Here is a 13,075-nt window from a genome sequence, read left to right as displayed (position 1 = left end):
CCTCACCAATTTCCCCTCCCCTCCCCTACCTGACACTTCAGTTCCTGTCCACCCTGACCCCAGTCCACCAACAAACTCTATTCTATTTCCCACATCTAGGGAAACACATGTTTCCCTCCTACTCTCTTCCTTTATACTTAATCTCTCTGGGTCTACAGATTGTAGTTTGGCTATCATTTACTTAATGGCTAATACTCATATGTAAGTGGATATTATAAAATTTTTATGAATAGTAAACTGTTTTCATAATTGCATTTCAAAAAGTTTAACCAGACTGTTTTGTGCTATGCCATAGTAGGCTATTATTTGTACTCACCACAACTAAAGGATTTGCAAATGTAACATATTCCTATTTAACTTTACTTTAATCTGAATTTTATTTTTGTAAAGTTTCACTGTGTGGTCCAGGCTGGCCTGGAACTCCTGATCTCAAATAATTTTCCTTCCTCGGCTTTCTAGACATATATCCTATGTCCAGCTGGACATCATAGTAAAGTCACATAGGAAATAATTGTAAAGGCACAAAAATCTACATAATTATTGTTTACTAACATGACAAAGATTCTGAGACTGAAAAAACTATACTCAAATGAGCAGACATTGGGCTAGTGCTTTCCTGCTGGTTTCTTGTTGCTTTTGGCCATGCACATGGGGGTCATTGCCTAGGAAAGAAAAGCAAGCACAACTTTTGTTGTTCAGGTAGGTTTAGGACAAAAAAAGCAATGGAAATAAGAGAACCTTTAAATTCTTGGATTTGATTGTGTTATAAATCTGTGTGGGAGTTACACTGCAATTCTCCCGTGGAGATGAAATGGTTTCTGTCTAATCAGGAACCTGCCACAATTTCCTTTTATAGAGGACTTCATAAGAGATTTTTTTCTACTTCTATCACGTTTTATGTTCCGAACAGATTTTAAAAACTGGCTGAGTGCATGTTACTTTTAGCTTCAGAATATAACATGCACATTTAAGAGGCATTTAACTATTATAAATTATTTTGATGACTTAACAAATATCAATACTGAGTTGATATTTTTAAAATAAATATTACTACTTTAATAAAAATAATGATGCAAATAAACAAATAAAGTACAAAAAATCTCTGTGGGAAAGTCAAAGAAGTAAACCAAAAGATTCTGTGGGAGAAAAGAAATAATTGCAGCACTGGGAGGACTAGGCCAGGATTGTTAGAATGTTGAGATCATCCTGGGCTTCATAGAAAGATACTGTATTAAGGAAAAAATAACAGCAAAAAGAATTTACCCCAGTATCTGAGAAAGAGAAGGGGTTGATTGAGATTGGGTCTTGGATAATTCACATTTAAGGACTTCTGCAACCCCTTCTCAGCAGTCAGCCTATATGCCTTATTGGTAAAAAGGAGAATTGGACAAGCTGTGAGAAAATACTATTGAGATACAGCTTCTCTGTTGTGTATGGAATTAATTGTGCAAATTGTCAAGTATGAGTCGGTCACTTCATAAAATGTGAAACTGCAGCATATATGAGAATATAGGGTTATGGTTATCATGCAAGTATTATGGGTTGGACTGTTTTAGGTCCCTTACATGACATTGATTATACAATAAATTGCTTATTAGATTTTAATTTTTATTAATGTCTGTCAACTTTTCTTAAACTTCACATTGAAAGAAATCAGACAATTATGAAGTTTATCAGTTTTTCCTAACCACGCTTGCTTTTTAAAGCAGTTTGAAGAGAATGGTTTTATTGGATATTTTCTTTATTTACATTTCAAATGTTATTCCCTTTCCTGGTTTCCCCCACCTCCATCCTGGAAGTGCCATATCCCATCCCCACCTCCCTGTTTCTATGAGGGTGTTCCTCCACCCACTCACCCACCCACCCACTCCTGCCTCCCCACACTGGTATTCCCCTATACTGGGGACATCTATCAAGCCTTCATAGGACCAAGGACCTCTTCTCCCAGTGATGCCTGACAAGGTCATCCTCTGCTACTATGCAGCTGGAGCCATGTGTACTCCTTGGTTGGTGCCTTAGTCCCTGGGGGCTGTGTGTATATGTATGTCGGGGGATACTGTTTGTTTCATATTGTTGTTCCTCCTATGAGGTTGCAAACCTCTTCAGTTCCTTCAGTCCTTTAACTCCTCCATTGGAGACCCCATGCTCAATCCAATGTGAATATATCAATATATGGACATGCAAATATGTGAACATATGAACATATGAATATATGAACATGCGAACATATAAATATATGAATACACGGATACATGAATACATGAACACATGAATATATGAATATATGAATAAATGAGCATATGAATACATGAATACGTGAATACGTGAATATATGAATACATGAACACGTGAATATGCGAACACACGAATATGCAAATATGCGAATACGTGAATACACGAATACACTAATATACGAATATACGAACATACGAATTCATGAACATACGAATTTATGAATTCATGAACATACGAATTTATGAATATATGAATTTATGAATATATGAATATACGAATATATGAATTTATGAATATATGAATATACGAATATACGAATATATGAATATATGAATATATGAATGTGTGAATATATGAATATGTGAATATATGAATAAATGAATGTATGAATATATGAACATATGAATATCTGAATATATGAATATGTGAATGTATGAATATATGAATATATGAATATATGGTTATATGAATATATGAATATATAAATATATGGATATATGGATGTATGAATATATAAATGTATGAATATATGGTTTATGAATATATGGATATATGGATTATGAATATATGAATATATGAATATATGAATATATGGTTATATGAATATATGAATATGTGAATGTGTGAATGTATGAATGTATGAATGTATGAATATATGGATATATGAATATGTGAATGTGTGAATGTATGAATGTGTGAATGTATGAATGTATTAATATATGAATGTATGAATTATGAATGTATGAATATATGAATTATGAATATAGGAATATAGGAATATATGAATGTATGAACATATGAATGTATGAATGTATGAATGTATGAATGTATGAATGTGTGAATATATGAATATATGAATGTTTGAATATGTGAATGTGTGAATGCACAAATATGCGAATAAATGAATACATGGATATGTGAATATATCAATAGATGAACATGCAAATATATGAACATATGAACATATGAATATATGAACATGTGAATATATAAATATATGAATACATAGATACATGAACACATGAATATATGAATGTATGAAGATATGAATGTATGAATTGTAAATATATGAATACATGAATGTATGAATATATGAATGTGTGAGTATATGAATACATGAATATATGAATGTATGAATGTATGAATATATGAATGTGTAGATATATGAATGCATGAATGTGTGAATATATGAAAATGTGAATATATGAATGTATGGATGTATGAATGTATGAATGTATAAATGTATGGGTGTGTGGATGTGTGAATATGTGAATATGTGAATATATGAATATATGGCTATGTGGATATATGAATATATGAATGTATGAATATATGAATATGTGAATATATCCCAACAGGGATATACCTCATAATACTTCCTATGGGCCTGTGGGGACCAATTACATTCAAACTGCCGCCATACTTTCCCAGCTACATGTATACATATATTCATGGATGAGAGATAAACAGAATGAGGGAGGATGGAATGTGAAAGAGACAGATGATAGAGAGATATTTACATACATAATTACATAAATACATCCTTTCATACATCCATACTTACATACTTAGAAGATGGATAGACAGGCAGATATATATGATGACAATCTAAACATTAAAGACATGGTGTTCTTACTTCACACACACACACACAGAGTATAGTTTACTATACCCAATTAAGACATACTAATTGGACATTCAAACTGCAAAGTCTTCTACAAATGCACCCACAAAACACACAATGTTGAGTTGATGTGCATAGATTTGATTAATGAGTAAGCTTTCCTTTATTTCTGACTTTTTTGAGGATTACACCCCAAAATCTCTCTCATACTTGTTCATTGCTTCAGTTATTACTGTATACTAACTGATACTTATAATCCACTAGACAGCAATGTTACAGAAGGTACTTTGTCGCGACCACCCTCGCCAGCAAGGAATGACACAACGCAGAGAGATATTCTTCAAGCAGTTTATTCCCAGGGGGATTATAAAACACAGACACGAGTCATTCTGCAAGGAGAATGCCCCTCCCCCCCTTACTGAGAGACCAGCAATATATATACTAGAGGCCAGGGAAGGGAACAGAAAAAATCAGTTATAGTCATAGGTCAGGCACCTGGGAAGTCCGTACCACACCGGGCAGGAAGGCAGGAATCAAGCTAAGCCACGGGATGTTTTGCTCTCAAGAAACTTGTACAAACAGCTCAGCTGGGGGCGTTGAGCCAAGCTCTCTGGTTCCCAACAGTACTTATTGTGCTGGAGATACTCATTCATACATCCTCGGCTCCAAGAGGCCTGCTGAATAATGATCCTAGTACAGAGACCCCACTTAATGAGAAAGAACTCTCTGAAGTACCCTTGGCCAGAGGTGGAGTTTTAATATCCCATTAGTCACAAAGAGTATGTGGGCACTATTGAAGGTCTCATATGCAAACCAAGAATGTCCCCCAAAATAGAGATGCATAACTAGTGGTCATAGGTGAAAGGGCAAGGAGCAAGGGGAAAAATTTGATGTGACAGTCTCTTCAGGATAAACTGGAGACCTGAAAGCCCTGTGAAGAGGTAAAGTAGCATGTTTGGTTGGGTAGTTTAAATTTCGTACTCTTTCCTTGACATGAGATCAAAGTCCCAGCCTACCTCATGCAGTGGAGCACATTCCGGGTACTGCCTTAGCAGCTAGCAGCTCCTCATCACAGACTAGAGCATCTGTCCACTGTAGTGATTGTGGTGCCCAGTCAGGAAACAGTCTGAGCATTTATCAGAAAACCTGGCTGACAGTCCCACACTGATTCTCCTTCTTAAGAATATCTTCATCTGCTAGGTCTAGATATGAAATGTGTGAAACACATCATTTTAGTTTCTGCCTTGGGGCAATGAGTTCTGTTCTGGGCTGTACTTGATAAGCTTGGGCTTTAGAAATTTAAGCCTGGGTGGTCTGGAGGTCTGTTTGGGTGGATTGAAATATTGTATGTCCTAAAGGTAGGTAGGGTGGGGAATGTCTGAAAACCCTGCATCAGAGGAGGACAATGCAAGGTCCTTCTTTGTCAGAAAGGAATATTTGAAGACAGCTTGGAAAAAAATGAAATCTGAGGACTCCTGGTGAATCAGAGGCAGTATATTAGAATTCCTTTGGTCAGAAGAGAAGGATCTGAGGCCCCATTAAATAGACTTAGTAAGTCCACTCCCACAGGAGAATATTTAGAATGTCTGAGAACCCTTTGGATATTGGTAGTCTGTAGCTCTCTATTACATTTAAGAGGCCTGAGATTCTATTTTTAAGAAGAGAAATAGTTGCGATACATAATTATATTTAGGGAAACAGAATAGTCTAAAATCTAATTCAGTAAAAGAGGATTTCTTTGGGTAGGTGGAAACATATCCAGTATCTCTGTTTGCAGAAGAGAAATTGTTCCTGCAACTCTTGGGACAGGTGATTGTTCTAAGATGCTGTAAAAAAGAAGGATGAGATAGGAGCCCCCCTCAGGATTTATGGAATAGTTTTAGCCTCTTACTCTTATGTCTGCAGCCCTATTGAGCAGAAGTTGAAGGCTGATTGATACCTTGAGATTTAAAATACATTCTAGGTACTCACTCCTTCATCAGCTCCAAACAAGAAATCACAATCTAGAATACACATCATCTGACTGTCAGTTGTAAGCATGACAGCAGTCTTAGAAGTCTTCTAAGAAGCTGCAGTGCAGTAGTCTCTGGTTTACTGTCTTCCTCAAATATCTCTCCATCCACACATTCCTCTGCATGGAAGAGAGGATATCTCTATCTAAGGGAACACAACAAAGATAGGAATCTGACTTACCCTTGCCTTAATACTTCTCTGTTTGGGACCACAGTCCAGAGTTCTCAGAAATCTCTCAGGTCAGATCAGTGCTTCCCAGGCCACAAAAATTAGAAATTGGTGGCAGGAGATGCACTGGGAAGATAGGGAATTGTGGGATTTCCTCAGACAGGCCAGGTCTGGAGCACTCTCTTTTGTGAATGTCTAAATCATGTAAGATGGGGAAAGAGCTTGGGCAGCTTTGTACAGAAGTAGGACTTTTCTGCCCTTCATCAAAGAGGTAATGTGCCAGACTTCATGAGAATAAGGGTGTGGAAGCATCCTGGTCATAAGCAGGATTTCTGAGAAACTCCCTGTAAAGGTGAAATTCTATACCTTTTGATCATGTCTCATAACATTTGGAGAAAACAGAAATGCCAAAGACTCTTGTATCCAGGAAAGATCAAGAGTCAATTTGGATTGTAGAGAATATTTCCTTGTCCAGGCGTCATGGGAACCTAGAACATCCACATCATGCAAGCCAGGTAGCAGTGTAATCAATCTCCAACATACTAGGAGGCAGTTCCCAGGTAGGTCTCCTAATAAATCAACTGCTTATTTCTGAACATGACATGACTTTCTCGTTTCTGCTGGAAGGGAATTGATTTGTCACCAATTAGGTCAAATCAAGTATTTCTAGGTCCTCACTGGTCAGAAGAAGCATCTGTTTTTCTCCATGTGGAGAAAATTGCATAGCATGTGCTTCTGGCTACAAATTGTGAGCTACTCTTAATCAGAAGGGGGATTCTTGGCATGTCTTTAGTCAGAGGGGCCTACCTGATGTCTCAATGTGCATCTGAGACAGCTAGGAGTGGAAGTTGTAAGTTTGATATAGTTGATGAGAAGATAAAGTTCTAAACTCCTGTTGTTCATATGGGGCACAGAGTGGGACAAATGAGGGCAGCTTGTGGATAAGAAAAGAACTGAAAATGCCATGATAAGAGAGAGTAGGGCCCAGGACACCCTTATGAGATGGACTGCTTTACAGGTTCCATTTGTCAGGGTGGAAAGCTGTGGTTACCATCTTGGGCATAAGAGGTAAGTTGGAAGCTTCCTAGAGCAGAACTTGAAGATCTGACTGACTTTTGATTAGAGGACACATTTCTGAGGTCTCTTTTGTTATAAAGAGCCTCTCTGATGCCCAGTTTCTTAGATGGGGCATTTGAGAGGATGTCTCTTTCAGCCTGAAATGTTCCAAGGCGACCTGAAACAGGGGGCACATATCCAATATCTCTTTGTTGACAACTAGAAAGTCTGAGTCCACATTGGTCAGACACAGAAGGTATGATAGCTCCTTTAGGGGAGAGGAAAGAACTATAACTCCCTCTCTGCAGTGGGATTCTTTTGAGATTGCTTCGGACAAAATGTGAATATTTGTGGCCTCCTAGGACAGAAGGGTCACAAAGTGGGTACACAAATTCATACCAGAATACTGGGTCTCTCTCTAGGCAAGACAGGGAAGGTATCATGTACTCTGCTAGAAATACAGCATGTCTGTAATTTCCTTGAATAAGAGGGAATGATGTGGTACTCCCTTTTGGAACTGGTAGAGGTATGAATCCCCATAGGATAAGAATCCATGTTGTAGGATGCTGTTTGATACTAATGGAAGGTTCCTCTCCAAAATGAACAATAGGAACATGTTTTGACACCTCCTAAGTAGAAACAAGGTGGCTGGATTCCTTTTGGTGGTGATGATGAGATTTTGACACCCCTATTAGTGCTGTCTCCGTCTGGAGATGACTCAATGCCTTCTTGGTCTGGAGGAGAAGTTTTCAGGATTCCTTAGATATCAGAGGCATTCCTCTGTTTTCTCCTGGTAGAAGTAGTGTGTTTAAGAATCCCATGAGGAGTGGTGGAATTCCTGAAGCAGTGTTCATGAGAGGGGGTGGTACTTGTGAACCACTATAGAGATGTCATATTGGGGAATAGCTTTTGGTTTCTTATCTTTTTTGGAAGATGAAGAATGTGCCCCTTTTTTGACAAAGAAGATGTTTTTTCACTCTCAAGTTCTGAATGGAAAGCTTGAGTATCCCTTTGGTCAGAATGGGCCTTTTCTGATTGGGGTTTTGGAAGATTTGGACCATCTGTGAATGACTTGGGGAGGTGGGGAACTTTTGAGGTCATCCTCATAAGATCCTTTGGCAGAATCAGAAGTGGAGCAGTTTCAGTTTCTGTTGGTTTCAGATTTAAGCTTTGCACACCTTTTCTTAGAAGTTCAAGCTCTTAGACCCACTTTGGAAGAATGGCAGGTTTTCCAGCCCTCGTCTTGTGATGGCACAAATTTCAGGTCTGCTTGGTGTAAAGAGGAATGTCTTAATTTTGTTTCCCCCAATTTAGAATGTGTGGAGGAACCTCCTGGAGAAGGAGAATGACTGAGACCTTCTTTAGGAGGGGTACTAGATTTGAAACTCAATTCTGATGATTTTAAGGGGGAAATGTTCCTTGGAGGAGTAGAAGTGGGAATTGAATACGTTTTGGCATACTTGGAAGAAGTGAGGCTACTTTCAGCAGAATAAACACATTTTAAGGCCTCAAGTTCTGAAAGGGACGATCTGATGTCCCCTTCAGGAAATGGTGCATATTTCAATATCCTTTGGATAGAATTGAAAAGACTAGGGCTTTCCTTGGGAAAGGGGGAATGCCTCGGGCATTCTTCATCAGAAGAGGCAGGGATAAAGTCACCATGTGCACGAAGGGACAGTCCTGAAAACTCTGTTGAAAAGGAAGTACCCAGAGAGTCTTGGGGAGATGGCATAGGTTCTAGGGGCCCCTTGGCTGGTTGAGAAATTTCTAGAGTTTCCTGGGGAGATGTTGGCATTCCGAGGATCCCTTGTTCAGATACTAAAGGGCCCAGATCACCTTCATTAGGCTTCAAAAGCCCCAGAGTCCCTGGTACAGATGGCAAAGATTCTAAAGTCCCTGACTCAGAATCTGAAATTTTAATAATGGTTTGGGTACATGGCAGAGGTCTTTCTGCCTCTGGACTAAATGATGAAGGAGGTGGAAATCTGAGAGACTCTTGTGCAGCTGACCAAGTTTCTATAGTCTCTTGGGTGACAGGTGGTGTTTCTGCACTGTTTTGCATATATGACAGTGTTTCTAGTGTGCCCAGAACAGATTCAGAATGTCCAAGATCTTCTGGATCCGATGATGAATTTCCTAAAGCCTCTTTTTCCAAACAGGGTCCTGGAGGCCATTGGGACCACAAGGAAGTGTCTGGAGGCCTTGGGCAGATGTCAATGTTCCTATAACACACTGGTCAGCCAGGGTATGTTTCAGAAACAATAAGACTGGTTGTGACACTCTCAAATCCAATTGGACAGATGGAGAAAATCCTAGACTCACTGTGAAAGATGTTGAAATTTCCAAATCTCCTGGCAAAGCATTGGATATTCCTGGACTGGCATTTGTACAGGTGCAACCTTACAGATTGCCCTGTAAAGATAGGCAAGGGCCTCTAGCTTCTTGAACAGATAACAAAGGTCCCAGATTCACTTGAAAAGATAAGGACATTGTCAAAGGCCCTACGGCAGATGATGCAAGTCCTACTGTTGCTTGTCCAGATAAAGAGATTACCATGGGACTTTTGAAAGAATGCATAGATCCCAAAGAGTTTGAAGCAGATGGATCAGTTTGTTGGACCATTTGTGGAGAATTCAAAGACTCCTTTGGCCCCTGGCGTGAAGTAGCAGATCACTCTGTAGGTTTAGAGAGATCAAAAGTCCCTTATGAGGAAAGGGAAGGACCCAAAAAGCTTAGGGAAGAAAGTAAGGGACTAAGTTGTGCAGATATTGAAAGTTCCAGAGATGAGCCATTAGATCCTAAATGTCCTGGGGTAGCTGTTGAAGATTTTTGTGCACTGGGTGCAGATGATGAATATCCTAGAGTCCCCTGGGAAGATTACAAAGGCTTCATGGAGCCCTGTACATTTGCAGAAATTCTCAGAGATCCTTGGTCGGATTCCAAATTTCTTGCCATATTTTGATCAGGGTGGGTACATCTCTGATACACTGGGGAAGATGGTGAGTCTGCTACTGTACAGTGTGTAGAGGTGGACAGTGTTCCTATACCTTGTGTATGCAAGGAAGGACTTGAAAGCCTTTGCATAGATGTAGAATGTCCAGTAGACCTTTGTGTAGATGTGGACAGACCTACTGTCCTCTGTGCAGATAGACAGGAACTCACAGCTCCATGAGCAGAATCGGAAGATTCTTGAGTCCCTTGTTATGAGGAAGAAAGACCCAGAGGATTATGAGAACATTCAGAACATTGTGATGTTTTCATCATTGCCTGGGCTGAGATAGAAAGTTTCAGAAGCTCCTGCACTGATTGTAAAGGTGCTAGATACCCTTGGTCAGATGGGAATGTTTCTGTACTTCTTTGGGTAGAAGATGACTGTCTACCAGGTTTTGGAGGTGATGGGGGCAAAGTTTCTAGAGTCGCTGAAGGAGATTGAAAAGATGTTGCCTCCTCCCTCACTCATGGCAAATGGCCTACAGTACTCTGTGATTCTTTGTATTGTCCCAATACCCCTGTGGAATCTGCTGAATTTTCTAAATTTCTTTGGTTGGAGAAAAAAGAAGTTTGCATAGGCAAAGTTCCCTCTCCTTCCCTGAGAAGTTCCTTGGGCTTTTGAGAAGATGGAGGCAAAGCTCCAAGAACCCCTGGAGTAGGTGCAAGATGCTGTTGACCACCTAGTACAGATGGTGAGTGAGTTACATCTGCTGGTGAATACAGAATGGGTTCTTGAGATTTCTGGCTAGCTAGGAAAGGTCCAGTGTCCCTTGAGGAAGATGGGGATCTTTGTGCAGCATGTGGAGGAGATGGAGAGAGAGAGAGAGATCTCCTAGCTTCCTGGCAAGAAGTTGGAGGTTGCAAAGTCTTTAGAGCAGATGACATAGTTTGTGCAGTCCCTTGTTTATATGTGGACATTTTTAGAGGCCCTTGGGCAGAAAGAGAATATCTGAAAGCCTCTTGGGTAGATGAAGAAGAACCTAGAGTTCCTTGTGCCAATAAAGAAATTTCCAGAGGTCCTTGATCAGATGGCCAAGATTCTGGGAGCACCAAGATTTTGGGTAGAACCCAGAGATCCTGGAATTGGTGGCAAAGTACCCACAGTCTGCTTTGCAAACATGGACTGACCTACTGTAGCATGTGCAGATATGGAATACCCCCAGTGCCCTGAGCAGATGGGAAAGATCCTAGAATCACTTGTTTAGATTTAGTCTCTTTCAGAGTCCCTTTTGCTGATAGGCAAGGTCCCACAGCCTGTGATCAGATGATACAGTCTCTTGTGGTGCAGAAAAACCCAGATATTCACCTTGATGTGATGATATTAAAGATCCTATAGATCCTGAAGCAGATTGAGAAGATTCCACATCTTCCCACACATATGGCAAATGTCCCAAGGTGCTCTGGGTGTGTGTGTATTTTGTCCCAAATCCCCTGTGGAATGTGGTGAATGTGCTCCATTCCTTTGGATGGGTGACAAAGAACTTTGCACAGGCAAAGTTCCCTTTGGAGCTGTGAAGTTTTTCTTGTGCCCTTTAGAAGTTAGTAAAGGTCCTAGAGCTGCTGGACTAGATAGTGGATGTGCCTGACCACCTGGTGCAGGTGGGGAGTGTTCTGGATAACCTGATGAAGACAAAAAAGTTCCCAGATTTTCCTGGCTAGATAGGAAAGGTACAGTAGTCTCTGCAGAACATGATGATCATGGTACAGTTTGTTGAGCAGATGGAGACAATTTGAGAGTCCTATGGAGGAGGAGTTGGATATTTCAAAGACTTTGGCACAGATGACACTGTTCCTATAGGTCCCTTTTTGGATGTTGACAGATTCTGAGACCCTTGGGCAGATAGGAAAGTTCCCAAAACCCCTTGTGCAGATGACAAATATCCTAAAGTTCCTTCTGCAGGTAAGGAGATTCCCAGAGGCCCTTGGACAGATGAAAAAAATCCCTAGATCCTGCTTGTCACTTTCTTTATTACCTAGAGTCCCTGAGCTAGAAAGCAAGAGTTCTTCAACTCCCTATGCAGCTATGGGCTGTCCCAAAGTGGCTTGTGCATAACCAGAAGCTTGCCCAGGCACCTGAATAGATGGTGAGGGTAATGGAGAAATTTGTGGTTTTGCATGCAGCTCAAGAGTTGATTGTGAATAGGGTAAAGTTATCACAGCTTTTTGCAAAGCAGGTGGAGGGGCTGGGCTTGCTTGTGTTGGTGAGGAATGGCCATGGGGCTTTGGGGCATGTAGCAAAGTTCCTGTAGTCCTTAACACACATGGAGAAATTCCCAAAGAACCTGAGACAGAATACAAATTCTTATGAGTACATGGGGCAGACTCAGGTGTACCCTGATTCTTCAGTGCAGATGATGATGACTGCTGGAGAGACTCTTGAGTATATGGTGACAGGCCCACAGTTGCATGAGCAGATATACAACGTTTGGTAGATAGTAAGTATGCTAGATACCTTGAGACTTCTAAAGAAGATTCCTGAGATCCTGGGTCATAGTGTGAATGTCCTGTATGTCCTGAGGGAGTGGCAAAAGACCTGTAGTCCCTTGGATAGATGGCGAGGTAACCTGAGATTCTACCTTGCGGGATGAGTGCCCTACATTCTTTTGGAAAGATGCTGACTGCTCTAGAAGTCCTGGAGTAGATGGTGAAGAACCCACAGTTTTCTGGATAGACATAGAATGTTCTAGTGTCCCTTGTATACATCTTGCAGTTGTGCAAGTCCCTGATGTAGTTTGGGGAGTTTGCTGATCATGTGGTACAGATGAGGAATGTTTCACACTCCCTTGGGAAGATAACAACAGGGTTTTTTTTTTTTTTTTTAGTTTTTTTTTTTTTTTTTTTTTTTTTTTTTTTTTTTTTTTTTTAGTTTTCTGAGTAGATGAAGAAGATCTTTGTTCAGGTGGCAAATTTTCTAGAGTCTTAGTTTCAGATTTTGGCAGTCCTGTAGCAGCTTTAGGAGAAAGAGAGTATTTCTCATCCTCTTGTTTA

At 40.1% G+C, this 13,075-nt stretch overlaps 1 pseudogene; it reads right to left on the bottom strand.

Moving 5' to 3' along the window:
* Nucleotides 1-7,547: 7,547 nt before the first annotated feature.
* LOC127674639 (uncharacterized) lies at nt 7,548-8,234 on the bottom strand (annotated as a pseudogene).
* Between the last annotated feature and the right edge of the window lie 4,841 nt (nt 8,235-13,075).

This window comes from Apodemus sylvaticus, chromosome X (assembly GCF_947179515.1).
Source record: "Apodemus sylvaticus chromosome X, mApoSyl1.1, whole genome shotgun sequence".
Taxonomy (NCBI): domain Eukaryota; kingdom Metazoa; phylum Chordata; class Mammalia; order Rodentia; family Muridae; genus Apodemus; species Apodemus sylvaticus.
The sequence above is the reverse complement of the archived record's forward strand: the minus strand, read 5'-3'. Positions and strand labels throughout refer to the sequence as shown.